Source organism: Asparagus officinalis, chromosome 8 (assembly GCF_001876935.1).
Source record: "Asparagus officinalis chromosome 8, Aspof.V1, whole genome shotgun sequence".
Taxonomy (NCBI): domain Eukaryota; kingdom Viridiplantae; phylum Streptophyta; class Magnoliopsida; order Asparagales; family Asparagaceae; genus Asparagus; species Asparagus officinalis.
Genome location: NC_033801.1, coordinates 63,798,535 through 63,813,725, shown reverse-complemented (window position 1 = coordinate 63,813,725; position 15,191 = coordinate 63,798,535). Strand labels below are relative to the sequence as shown.

At 39.4% G+C, this 15,191-nt stretch overlaps 1 long non-coding RNA gene across 1 annotated transcript; it reads left to right on the top strand.

The window, feature by feature from the left end:
- Positions 2,305-2,741, top strand: LOC109851254. Its single transcript, XR_002249733.1, has 3 exons — positions 2,305-2,329; positions 2,427-2,636; positions 2,710-2,741. It is a non-coding gene; the product is annotated as an uncharacterized LOC109851254 (long non-coding RNA).

The window sequence follows — 15,191 nt, the reverse complement described above, 5'->3', positions numbered from 1 at the left end:
AGCCGTAAGCTTTGTTATTGGCAGCACAGAAAATGGTTGCCTATAGGGCACAAGTTCAGAAAATTAGTAGGAAAGTTCGACGGCAATCCAGAAAGTAGACCGGCACCACCAAGGCTGACTGGAGAAGAAATATTTGAGCTTCTACATCCTTTACCTAGAAAAATATTTGGAAAATATACGCGGCGTAAGTATTTAATTGTTTGAATCAGATTATATCACCTCACAATAATTATCTCTATTTAACCGTTATAAATGCTTCTTGTCTAGGCTTCACATCCGACATGTCCAGACTAATCTTAAATGCAGAACAAAAAATAAGAGAGTTATGGACACACACTCTAGACAATTCCCTGCATGGCTGAAGGGTGAAGTAAGATCTTTTTACATTTCTGATTCGTATATCAAATATATGTGCCTGCCAACAGATATGTAAACTATTTGATTCTTTTCTTAAGGTTGACAAACGGATTACGAATGGGATTAACCTGTCTGAGAAAGTTTGTTTATATGCCAGATGTCCTTCTAATGTGGTTAAGCATTATGGAGGATATTGTGTCAACGGCTTTAGGTTTAACATCGTCGGTCTCGAAGAGAGACGACAAACGCAAAACAGCGGTGTGTTCTGCTCCTTCTCGCAATTGTCATACGCTAGTGCAAAAGATCTAAATCCGATACAGGGGGAAATCTATTGCTACGGTCAGGTAGAAGACATCATGGAGATTTTTATGGGATTAATAAGGAAGTCAGTCATGTGATGTTTAAGGTTCGTTGGTGTGAACAGAAAAAGGCGAAGGATGACTACGGTTACACAATCGTTAATCTTAACAAGGAAATATATCAGTCTGAAAAATACATGTTAGCTGCTCACGCCAAACAGTGCTTTTATGTCAAAGATATAATGAAAAATGACGAATGGGTTATCCTTAAGAATCCGCCTAGAGCCTACATTCATGAAGTCGTGTCTGACGAAGATCACAATGAGGATGTTATCTTGGCCAACGAAATAGCCGAGGAGTTTTTATTGACACAAAATAATAATCTGGACGATGAAATTGCACTAGCGCGCCCTGATGTACCTACGATTATATGTGAGCCAATGCATAAAGGAAAAAAACATGTTCGCAGCGGAGTCGATAAAACTATAAGAACAGTCCTTTCGTTGGCACGCACACGGTCGCAGGCTATCCGCACACGATCGCAGAGTAGAGCCTCAACATCATCTGTTTGACTGGTTATCATGTATCACGATGTGTCATGTATTATATTATTACCTTTATATTATCTGGTTGACTGGTTATCATGTGGATGTGTCATGTATTATATTATTACCTTTATATTATCTGTTTGACTGGTTATCATGTATCACGGTGTGTCATGTATGTATTACATTATTGCCTTTGTATTATCTGTTTAACTGGACATCATGTACACGCGATTCTGTTGCCATGTGCTGTTTTATTAATTATTTGCATTATATACTTTTGTTGGATATTCATTATGTTTTCAAAGTATAGATGACAAAAGGATTACGTACGAAAGTTCTTGAGAGAATTTTTGGTAGCCAGAATGGACGCGACGCACATGCCTCTACGTCAGGTATTTTTATTTATTTGTTATATTTGTACATTTCTATAAACTATTAACATGAGCTTAATATTTTTTTAACATTTACTATACAGGAGGAGGAGATGCTACACATGACTAGCAGCCACAGGACACATCACGCGGAGATGCTTCACATGATGTGGAGACACAGGCTGATCCTACACAGCATGCGGAGATACCACCACCACCGCATGCAGATGTATTGGAGGAGAGGAGATTTGAGCCGTATAGCATAGCTTTAGAAGCTGCGGCACTACCGCCAGATTCTATTACGGATCAGCGAGTCCACGGTCCGGCCAATGTGAGGGATGATTGGGATAATTATCATGATATACGCCACATCACGCAGCAAAGGTACGAAGAAGCAAAGCGTAGATGCCTCGAACTGAAAGGTGTGAATGAATTTTTATAGTTTATCGGTTATTATTTTAAATTTTTTTCACAAATATAGATTGATTCATTGTTTCATTTGATTCTTTGTTTCGCAGGTACCGAGCGACCTCCTAGACGCGGCCGCAATGCTACTAAGGAATCGAACCTCATCCCTGATATTAATCGGAGGGCTGTGATCCGATAGGAAAACGGAGTGCCTGTTGGGGTCTTTGCCAATGCTTTCAACAATTTCCTTGCCGCTTTAGCCAGGAGACACGATTTCTTCAACATATTTTTGACGTGGAAATCGCAGCGGATTGATACGATGGTGGCTTGTTGGAGATATATATGTGTGAGTCATTTATTTTAATTTTCATCATTATTAGTTATTAGTTTATTATTATGTTTAATACACTGATTTGTATCTACTTTTTCTTTATATGTTGAAGCGATTTTTCTTTCTTGACGATAATATTTGTGCCTGGACGTACTGCTTCGGGCAAATCAATGTATCGTTCAAGAGATGGCGGTTTGAGGTAAAGAAAAAATATTTTGTCCAAATAACAGAAGATTGGGAGCGATACTGGCATCTTGACACGCGTGTGGATGGAGTAGATTTTTTTGCACTTTGCAGTTACTGGGACACGGCTGAAATTCAGGTATTATTGAAGTATATATTTTTAATTTATTGTTTGAATTTCTATATTGTTTCGAATTGACATTGTTTTGCAGGCTCAAGCTGAAATAGCAAGGAGGAATCGCAACGCGCCTCGCAATTACGAGCATCACGGGGGCTCCAGGACATTCAGCCAGCATTATCATCAATTAGAGCTTGAGGTATATAATATATTAGCTTTTACGTTGAGTATAATTTATGTGTTATAGGTTAATGATATATTTGAATAAAACAGGGAAGGGGAGATCTCAGACATTTTGCAGATCGTATTCTGACTTCCTGGAGCCCGAATTACGCCAATGAAGAGAAGAAAGCAAAGAATAAGGATCTGGCTGTAAGTTATAAATATTAGCTTTTACGTTGAGTATAATTTATGTGTTATGAGTTAATGATATATTTGAATAAAATAGGGAAGGGGAGATCTCAGACATTTTGCAGATCGTATTCTGACTTCCTGGAGCCCGAATTACGCCAATGAAGAGAAGAAAGCAAAGAATAAGGATCTGACTGTAAGTTGCAGTTCATTTATATATTCAATTTCATATCAATGCATCATTATTAAGTCGACTTGCCCGGGTTGTTTTGATATATCGCAGGAGAAATTACATACCAAGGTACAGGAGCAATTGACTCAGTCTCAGGTCTGTTCTAACGCTCCTGCCCGGCTAAGTAGAGAGGATGAGGACTCCATCATCGAGACGGTCATTGGACCTAGTAGGAAGAACAGATATCGGTGGAGAGGATCCGAGCAGAGGCCGCACTAGTCTAGTAGCACCTACGAGTCTGCAGCACCACAAGGAACACCAAGAAGCAGTTTATATCAAGACTCGATGGAGCAGCGATTAAAAGCAATTGAAGATTGGCAGTCGCAGCAAACAACATATCAGCGGGCTCTAGAGGAAGAACGGAGGCGCCGGGAGCAGACCGTATTGGAGTTCACACAATTCATGTCGACTCTGCCTCAGGAGGCTCAGGAGGCATATAGGAGACGGTTTTTGTCGTCACAGGTAATATATATACTTTGCTTTTTTTAATTAGATGATATCGTACATACTGATACACACTGATACAAACTGTTACACACAAACCCAAACTCTAACCTTAACACAATCCTGAAAATATATACTTATAATGTTTTTATATGATGGTGGTGTTGATGGTGTATGCGTGCGTAGTGTTGGTGGTATTGGTTGGTGGGTTGGTTGTGGTGTTGTGTAGTGGTGGTCGTTATGTGATTAGTTTGTGAGGGGTTTTGTCGTGGTGGGGGGAGGAATGGGGATTGGGTGTTGATGGTGGTGATGGTAGTGATGGAGGGGGAGGGGGTGTGTAGAGTATGATTGGTTGGTGGGTGGGGGCTTTGATCGTGGTTGAAGATGATGAGTGGGGATTTTGTTGTGGTGGTGGTTGAGGGGGAGGGGTAGGGCGAGGGGGAGTGTTGTTGGTTGGTGGGTGAGGGTGAGGATTTGGGGTGGTGTTGTTGTATTGTGGTATGATGTGTGGTGATGTGTTGTGCAGTGTAGTGTTGTGTTGTGTTGTGATGGTGTAGTGTTGTTGTGTTGTGGTGTTGTGCTGTTGTGTTGTGATGGTGTAGTGTTGTTGTGTTGTGGTGTTGTGGTCTATGAAGCACGGACACGCATAAAATGAAGCCGTGTCGTGTCGTGTCCGTGTCGGACACACGTGTCGAACACACGTATCCTATGTATTTTTTAGGATTTGCCTCGTGTCGGCGTGTCGGATGGTCGTGTCGGATCCGTGTTATTTTTACATAGGTTGTGGTGTTGTGTTGTTGTGTTGTTATGTTGTGTTGTAGTATATTTATATTTGTACTCTTATTAACATTTACACACACTTGTTAACATTTTATTTATATTTACAAGCCGGGACTTCTTCACAAGGTGCAGCCGGGGGTAGTCATAATGTGGCTGGGGTTGAGGGTGAGGGTCCTTAATATAACTTTGAAAACAATTTCTTGTGTTGTATAAACAATATTTATTATGTACCTGTCGAGAAACTTTTACTTGCTTTTATTGAATTAAATGTGTGATATATGCGTGAGATGTGATATTTGCGTAAGATTGAAGCTTTCTTCTGCTGATTGAACAGGTTTTTAAAAATTATTATCGATATTGTACAGGGTTTTTTCAATTTTCAAAATATTTACCAAATTTCTTTTTTTTACTTTTTAGCGACGGAATTTCCGTTGCTAAAAAAACTTTTAGCAACGGAAATTCTGTCCCTAATACCTATTTTAGCAACAGAAAACATGCACGAAATCACATCTGGCCAATATTTAAAACAAATAGGGACGGATTTTCCATCCCTAATAAGTTTTAGAGACGGATTTTCCGTCGCTAATACCACTTATAGCGACGGAATTTTCGTCCCTAATGTTTTTAAATTTTTTATTTTTTTAAAATTAGCGACCATTGTACCGTCGCTAATAAACCGTCGCTAAAATATAGCGACGGAAATTCCGTCGCTAAAAGTCTTTTTAGGTACCCCTGTTATAGCGTCGAAGTTTTAGCGACGGAAATTTATTTTTTCCGTCGCTAAAAATTTTAGGGACGGAAAAACGACTTATAGCGACGGATTTTTCCATCACTAAAAGTTGGAAATCCAGCAGTGTCTTGAGGAAACGCTCGGCTTGTTCTCCTCTCACTTTCAATTCTTTTCATGTTTTAGAAGGTACAACCCCCATGACTTCTAGCACATCTAAAGACAAGTTATTATGACATGTCTGAAGAATGAACTCTTCTGTAAGTGGATCTCGGCAGTTCACTGTTTTGTTCCGGAATCGCTTGACGAAGACATCAACTGACTTCCCATCTTTCTGCTTCTCGTCCCGCAAAGTGCCAATAGCGATTTTAGTGTCATCGTCAAAGAAATTGGTAAGAAATAATCCTTTCATATCCTTCCAGCTATTGATACTCCTAGGCTTAAGACGTCGGTACCAATCGAATGCAGGCCCACAAAGGGTTCCTACGAATGACCTGACCATCAAAACTTCGTTTTCGGATATTACGCCGAGATGAGACTTGAAATAAATTGAGTGTTGAGTCGGTGAAACCCTACCATTAAAAGGAGTAAAGTTAATTAGACTAAATTTTGAGGGATAAGGAATCAAATCTCATTCCCTCGGGTATGGATACGGAATGCCTGCTTTCTTCACTTCCTGAGCCGTCATCAGAGCATTGACTTTGCTCTCAAGATCTTGCATCTTCTTTTCCTCTTCCTCACTCTTCTTCAAATAGATTTGAGAAGGTTGAGTAGATGACTTAGCCGGACTGCTTCCAGAATTGTCTTTATCAGTTCTTCAAATAGATTTGAGAAGGTTGAGTAGATGACTTAGCCGGACTGCTTCCAGAATTGTCTTTATCAGAAGGAGGATCAGCAAAGATAGTTTTGAGTAGATGACTTAGCCGGACTGCTTCCAGAATTGTCTTTATCAGAAGGAGGATCAGCAAAGATAGTTTTATCCTCCTCATGGTCATTATCGACCTCGGTTATACGTACAGGCATGGTATCACACCGGTTAGATTCAGCCTTTTGACTTGATTCTGGCTGTTGATGTTGTTGCGCTTGCAAATCCCTCATCTGTTGCATTGTTAACTCCATCTCAGTCTTGATTTCAGCTCTGATTTCTTTGTGTTGTTTAGCTAACGCTTCCTGCAATATCTGAGCTAGTTGATCTGGTGTAATTACCAATGATTCTCTGACTCATCCAACACTGGATGTGGTATCGTTCGAGGCAACCGCAGAACAGGCATCTGATAGTTCATTGTCTGAAGATAACCCTTCATGCATTTTCCTATAGTCTCGACGTCGGTTGGCTCTTCGTTGTAGCCGTGACATCCTTTGAGAAAGACCCTGCTCAACTCTCCCTCCTGGAGAGAAATCAGGATCCGGGTCGACTAGAAGTTGCTTTCCTCTACTGGTCATATTAATAGTGACCTTCGGAAGTTCATCTTTTTGCACAGCGGGTTTCTCTTTCTTGAAACGTCTCATCTTGGGTTTTGACGTCTCAGTGGAAAGTCTCTGAAATACAGAAACTCTTGGTGGTTTAGCTTTGGGACAACTGTATTCTATCAATACAGCCTTAATGAGCCTTTCGTACGCGCAATGAGACTCCGTTTCTCGAGCAACCTTTTTTTGTGATTTACTAGTTTGATAGTACAGCTCATCATTACCATGATTCGAGCAACCTATCTTCTACTTTTGAACCTTGTTGACATGCACAGGACGACTAGTTGTCGCCTCTGGGCGATCCAATGTTGTATGTTTAAATTCACCCTTTTGCGGGGATGGAGTCTTTACAGGTCCTAAACGAGAATGAATTAATATCTTCTCTTTTTGGACTTGTTCTGTTCTAACAGGAGGATATTTACGACCCCCCGTGTAAGAAACTACTAAGGGTTTATTCGTCAGATCTGAGTGTTCTTTGATTGAGGTTTTGCCTCGATCGTCAGACAAAGGACCGAGGTGATCTGCCATTGTGACTTTAAATTTCGACAGGTCAGGACTGACCCAGGGTTTCACTGGTGACACAGCGGATGTGGACACAGTAGACAAACCCAGAACGGATGTTGATGGGGTTGAAGGAGTGCTCTTGTGAAGCTTCTTTTGGCCACGGCAAGGATTGATGTCGGGATCGAACAGTGTGCCACGACAGCGGAGACTGCTGTAGTTGAAGGAGCTACCGAGGCAGTATGAACTGCCACAGTTGAAGGAACTGCCGCGGTAGTATGAGTTGCCACGGTTGAAGGTAGAATCTTTCTGATGCATTTCTTGTGCACGTTCAGTTTTGGGAACCCAGGCTTTGCTGTTCTTCGGTGGCTTTTCAGATACCATCTCTTTCTTCCCTTCTTACGTTCATTGACAAATGGCATGGGTACGATCGGCATTTGCACGATGTTTTTGTATACGTTCTTCGAGGGTTGAACGAGCCCTTTTGACGAGGGTCCATTCATCCGTCGTGAGTTTTGCAGAAATGTGAGTGGTTTGCTGTTGAGGAAACTGGCTTGCTCGTTGCTTCCTCGACTCTAGGTCCGAATAATAGTGAATCCCGTCGGTTTGTTCTAAGGTCTTTGCCAATTGACGAGCACGACACTGATGTTGTCTCTGATGAGCTCTTTTCGTCAATGTCGGTAAGCTTTGGTTCAATAACTCCTTAACTTGTGAAGAGTCATTTGGAGCAGATATATTGCAAGCATAGTCTTTAGCAACGATTAGGCGAGAGTCTTCAGCCGAAGTTTTCATTGGAGTTGAAGATTGAGAAACCTTCTTAGAAGATGAAATCTCCTTGCACTTACGAGGCGAGGAAGATTTGGAGGATGAGGATGACAAATACTCCTCAAATTTTACCTGATCGAACTCATATTCGATCTCTTCATTGATCACAATCTTGATCGGCTATGACACTATGGTCTCGGCAGTGAGACCGTTGGCTCCAACTGTGGTCGCCAGTTTGTTTTCACCAAAAGTTATTTTCATTGTTGATTCCATTAAGACTTCGATTATTTACAGCAAATTATAATGAAAAATAAGAAAAAATTACAACTTTCTTAGAAAATAACACAAAAATCGTTTATCGACTTCTGCTTTGTGAGACTTTGCCTGTGCCGGGAGTGCTTTGGCCCGTGGACCACCAAATCACAGATTGTGAAGGCTTTAGGGATTCTTTCTTCATTTATCGAAGTAAGAATTTGAAGCGAATATCTTATCGATATAAGATGTTCACTCTTCCAAAGATCAAGTCAGGGCTTAGATCTTTAGGAATCACTAAAAAGTTTAAAAGCGTTTGTGAAGAATGAAGACTCTCTCTCTTGCTCAAATTCACCAAAAGCTTAAGTTTCTTTGTTCCAATCTGCCCTCTGTGCTTGGATTAGTGTCTAGGATGTATTTATAGGGATAGGGGTGCATAACAGTGGAAATGGGGGCAAGATAACTGACTAGATGCGCTCTCCTTGGGTGCGTCAGTCTCTACTGTCGCGGCCTTTAGCGCGTCAGTGTAGGCTGGCACGGCTAAAGGGGTAGTTTCAGCCACGTTCAGCCACCTTTGCAACCGTTCTCCCACGTCTTTTGACCCATGAAATGCCACTTTTCTTGGCTTGTAACCATCCCTCCATGTCAGTACACGTTCTCATTTTAATATGATGCCATGTGGACTCCCAGAAGATGTTAAAAACCGTCAGCAAACCTCAAGAAGACGACCCATAATACGCGCATCACACTACACTGCAGTGCCTACGCGCATCAAGGATCACTGCCACGCATATGCACGTCAGTGATGACTACCACGCCTATGCGCGTCAGTGGTGACTGCCGCGCCTATGCGCGTCAGTATACATTGTTCCATCAACATGTTTCTTAGCTTCTTTTGGCTTTGGATAATCCCTTTTGCCTTTAGAAGATAGCACTCATTGTCTTGAGCTGTATTTGGATTTCTATAAGTATTTTTAGATGCCTACAACATGGTGTCTACCGAACCTATCCACAATAACAAAAAAAATATTTTTTTAAAGATCACTGCTCCAAAGAATCTCAATGTGCAAAAAAATAGTTCAAGAAGAGTGGTCAATGCTTCAATTGCAGGAAGAAGGGCCACTTTGTAAAAGCATGTAAAGCACCAAAGAATGCGAACAATGTCAATCATATTGTTGAAGTCAATCATATTGACAAAGTTTAGAACTTTATGGCAATGCTTTTACATATGACAAATTCTCCTAACACTTCTGAATGATGGTTAGCTATGGGCACTATATGTCATGTTTGCATCAATAGGAGCCTTTTTACTTCTTATGTTGCTTCCAATGAGAATGTATCAATGGCTAATCTCTTTGCTACTAGAGTCCTTAGATATGTGATAGTAGTGATAACATTTACTTTTGGAAAGACTCTTACTCTCAAGGATATGAAGCTTATTCCATCAATTGCAAAGAACCTCGTGTAAGTCCCTCAATGATCGCAGGAAATCCAGCGGGATCTCCAAGGATGAAAAATTGTCCTATCCTATCAGAAAGTTTATTTTGGTATTGCTTATCCTATGGATAGAATGTATAAAATATATATTGTAAACTCTGTCTAAGCTATTACTGAAGTTTCTATTTCTGTGTACTCCTCTTCTATTTGAAATTATAGATTTGGTCATGTTATTTATAGAAAAATATTTAATATGAACAAATTAGGATTTTTGTCCAATTGTGGAGGCAATAAACCAAGTCGTTGTGAAGTTTGTATGCAAGCCAAGATGACAAGAAAACTTTTTCATAGTGTCATAAGGAGTATACAGTAACTAGAGCTAATTCACTCCAACACTTGTGACTTTAAAACATTTACTACTAGAGAAAGCATGAATTATTTCATCACTTTTATTAATGATCACTCTTGATATTATTATGTTTACTTACAAAAATCAAAAGATGAAGCCTTCAATAAGTTTATCGAGTTCAAGACTAGAGTAGAAAAATAACTTAATCACCTCGTAAAGAAGCTTAGAAGTGATAGAATAGGAGATTATCGATCCAAGAAAGCAGAAGTTTCTCTAAGGACAGCGTTGACTTCTTTAACATATTTGCACCAATTTGTCGCATCGGCTATTAGAGTGCTTATCTCTTGTGCTACCATTCAGAAGCTTGTTGTGCACGGGATGGATGTGAAGACAACATTGTTAAATGTAGATCATACTAAAAAGATCTATATGGAGCAACCAGAAGGTTATATTGTTAATGGCATGAATAATAAAATATGCAAATTGATTAAGCCTCTTTATGGACCGAAGCAAGATCCTAAACTTTGGCATGAGAAGTTTGACAAAGTCATTCATGGAGATGGGTTTCAAGTCAGTGAGTCTAATAAATGCCTCTACATCAAAAATGTTGGAGATAATATAATTATTATCTATATGTATATAGATGATATGCTTATCATTGGTACTAATTTATTGAAGAAGTTTCTACCAACGCAGTTTTGTATGAAAAAATCTTGGAGATGCTGATGTAATTCTTTGGACTAACATCAATCCGTCAAAGAATAGGATTAGCCTATCTCAGTCTCATTATATTGAGAATTTGTTGAAGAAATATTGGTATTTTGATCTTCCAAAGATATCAATAACGGATGAGTACAACAAGAAGCTTTGAGCCAACTCAGGAAGATTAGTGAAATAGCTGGAGGACTCAAGGATCATTAAGAGTCTTATGTACACTATAAGCTACACAATACTGTGACGCCCATGGTTTCACACAAGGCTGGAGTCCATGGTGAATTCAAAGATGTCAAACCTGCCATGCATCCATATTGTACAACAACACGTTTTACCATTACAGTAATATCTCTCTAGTGGAATCAAATACAAAAAGTACAGGTACATAGCCGATAGAATAAGATAATAATGCAATGAACATGATAAAGGAAATGAGAGATCCAAATAATCATAATCATGTTCCAACTGAATGAAAGAGAATACAACTGATAAACTGAAGTAAATGTGAAATATCTCAATACATAGAGTCAAATAAAATAGTACAAAGGCACCCAGCCTTTACAAAATAAAATACAACTCTAAATGTCTAAAAATAAGCAATATCTAATGTGGAGCACTAATATACTACTAATAAAATATGACGGTGAGCTAATTTGCATCTCCATTAACCTGTGACTCTACGGATGCCTGGCTCGCTACATGAAAAGAGGGGAACAACGAGCGTCAAAGCCCTAGCGAGATCATCTCCACCGCCCTCAGGGAGAGGGGGTTAGGAGTATATAAAATATACGGGTTAGTACATATAGATATAAAATCATCTATCCTGAACTAAATGGAAATTGATATTTAGAATCCACAACACGAGAATGGGTACGTCGGGCGAAATAATCCAAATAAGAAAACTCTCATGTATATACCTCATATCTTAAATTGTGAATCGCTAAATATCAATTCCAAATCCTATGAACAAAAATAAATAATAAAGAAATAACACACTACCGAGCCCCATCCAAAACAAATCATGTCATAATATCTCACACAACCCTCGAGTAGTTGGCGCATCAACAAAACTAAATATTCATCTAAGACACGTCATGTATGATATAATGCAGCCTCATATCCTAATCTTAAAATAGGCAACATGGGAGAAAATCACAATCTCAAATACTCTGCGGAGATTAGGTGTATCAGCACAAACCCGGAAAACCAACGATGTCTCGGACACCCTGCGGAGAATAGATATATCAACCTAACCCGGAAACAATGTGTCTCAATCACCCTGCGGAGAATAGGCATATTAGCCTAACCCGGAAACAATGATGCAACATAGAATGTCGTCCAGTCATGGTCTCATTGTGGGGTATAAACAGATGCACTCTGAGTGTAGTCTAACTGTAATCTCATTGCAGGAATATCGACTAACCCCACTCATGCATTCACAACTATCATAAAATGAAACAAACTCAAAATGATAGATTACACACCTCCAATAACTCGTGCGTGCCCAACACAAAAACATGTACACTCTCATGGTCACGTACATGGATCAACGTGCAACTCGTACTCCTTGGTTGTGATCAAACAAATGTGACGAAACACAAATACACAATTAGCATCACATCGGTCGACCGAAATATGACATCGGTCGACCGATCAGCGTCATGCACAAACCTGCACATGCAATACAACTTGAACCTGTCGACCAACTACTTCGTTTCGGTCGACCGACCCAAGCATGAAGTAAAGGTGAACTAAAGATGAATGTTTTGATTTACAATTCATCAAAGATCGAAAATTTATAGATTAAATACATGTATTAGATTTTGTGTAATGTGATTAGGGTTCACTTATCAAAATGGAAAAAAAATTATCAATTTTGAGTGGATTCTAATAACCCTAACCTGTTCATACTTATTCAAAACCTCATGAAAACAATGAACTTTGATGAAAACTCAAGTTAGATATATTTCAGAACTGAAATCCAAAACAAAGAATCCATTTCATAAGTTTTTTAAAACAAAAAGATTGAATCTTTGTATCTTATAGTTTAAAAGAACAATCTTTATACTTAAATTAGGTTTAAAATCTAATAAATCCAATTAAAACCAGAAATAAAATTAGGGATGGGATTGGAGGAGATGTAACTCACCTTAAAACTCATGATGAACTCCCAAACACATGAGAAACACGATCCTCCTTCACCAAAAGTCGTGGATCTCGCCCTCTTCTCGGTATTTGCTTCACGAAGCTCTTCAAAATCACCAAAATAAATTTTAGGGTTTGCTGAGGGGAGAGGGTGGCTGCTAGGATGTGATAATATGAAGAAAAAGAAAAATTTTAGGTATATATACTCATATATATACAGATAAACCCGAACCAAAATAGTTTGACCCGAAACAGATACCTAGCAAGAATATGGCTTCCGTCAGTCGACTGATCACTTAGCATCAATCGACCGGGTAGAGACAAAATTCAGCCTACAGATTTTGTGCACCCGTGCATGTTTTCACTCGTTTACACTTACATACGTAGGTAATCGATCTCAAATCGATTACTAATGTACTCATTCATCAATAAATGATATTTATCATAATAAAAACTTATTTAATGTTATTTTCCATAATATTTCAAAATTTACGGGGTTTTATTCACCCCCCTAAAAGAATTTCATCATCAAAATTCCACAATCATATCTTAGAAATTAATAATACGAGAAAAACACGTTGAGGGGATAATCCAGATAAGAAAACTCTCACATACACATCTCATACTATTAATCTCCAGATATGAATCACAAGTAATATTTGCACTTAACAGTCTAGAATGTAAATACTCTCACTTAACCCCTAATTAAGCACAACTAGTATGTCGGGCAAAAAATCCAAACAAGGAACACACTTGTATATATATATCATATGTTCCGAGTGATTAGGAGCAAAGTGTTAATACCCACATTTCAACATTAAGAATAAATGCAGCTATACAGATAACATGAACACAAACAAATCATAACTAACATTTTACCTGCTCAAACAGGTGTGAATAGTCACGACGCATATCCTCCTCGCACTCCCAAGAAACTTCCTCAGCTCCTTTTCGGTTCTACTGAACTTTAACCAAAAGGATCACCTTATTTCTAAGTCTCTTGTCCTCTCTAGCAAGAATGCAAACTGGAATCTCAATGGTAGTCAAATTTGTCTGAAGCTCTAAATCTAGTGTCAATCACTCTCGGTTGCTTCTCATCGCGTAAATGCATATTGAGCATCGAAACATGAAAGACATCATGCACTCCCGACATCGATGCTGGAAGATCGAGTTGATACGAAATAGCTCCAACACGTTCCACAATCTGGAACGGACCAATATATCTCGGGACAAGCTTTTTCCTCCTACCAAATCGTTGAACACCCTTCATAGGTAACACCTTTAACAAAATGTAATCTCTAACTTGGAACTCCAAAGGCCGTCGCCTTTGATCTGCATAACTCTTTTTCTAACTCTGGGTCGTGAGAATACGCTCCCTGATTAATGCTATCTTCTTTATAGTATGTCTAACCAAATCTGGTCTAAGTAATAAACTATCCTCCAGCTATACCTAACAAATCAGGGATCTACAAGGCTTCCTATACAAAGCTTCATAAGGAGTCATACCTATAGTTGCTTGATAACTATTATTATAGGCAAACTCAATCACTGGAATATTATCCTCCCAGCTACCCTTGAAATTGATAACACATGCCCGCAACATATTCTCTAACACTTGGTTGACCCTCTCTGTTTGGCCATCTGTTTGCTAGTGGAAAACACTACTATATGATAGTTGGCTGCCGAAAGAACTCTGGAATCTCTTCCAGAAATATGAAGTGAAAACTGAGCCTCGATCTGATACAATAGTCTCTGGGACTCCATGCAAACATACTATCTTCCAGATGAAAATCCTCGTATAAGTCTCCGCCGTGTAAGTCGTCTTAACTGGAAAGAAGTGTGCCAACTTCATCAAGCAGTCAACAATTACCCAAATTGAATCGTTCTCTTTGTTAGACCTCGCAAGCTCACAATGAAGTCCATAGAAATATCTGTCCACTTTCACTCAAGAATGGGTAAAGGTTGTAGGGTGCCTACGGGTCTTTGATATTCTTCCTTCACTTGCTGACAGGTAAAGCATTTGTCTACATACTCTGCAACATCCCTACGCATGCTGCTCCACCAAACATATCTCTTCAAATCCTTGTACATCTTGGTTGTGCCTGGATGCACAGTGTACCTGGTATGGTGTGCCTCATCAAATAGTTTGTTCTTCAACTATGGAATATCTGGTAGTATGATCCAGCCATTCATTCGAAGGTCCCCATCTAATCCAATGGTCCAATCAGTCTTAGGCTCTTTTGAAATCTTCTCCTTTCGGGTTTGAATCCGAGAGTCCTCCAGCTGAGCACTGACCACTCTATCAATCCACGATGGCTATACGATTAAAGCTCCCAAAAATACGCTGCTCCTACCAATATTTGGCCTAAAATGAAACTGACTAAGAGTGAGAAGATCGCGATACAACGAGCA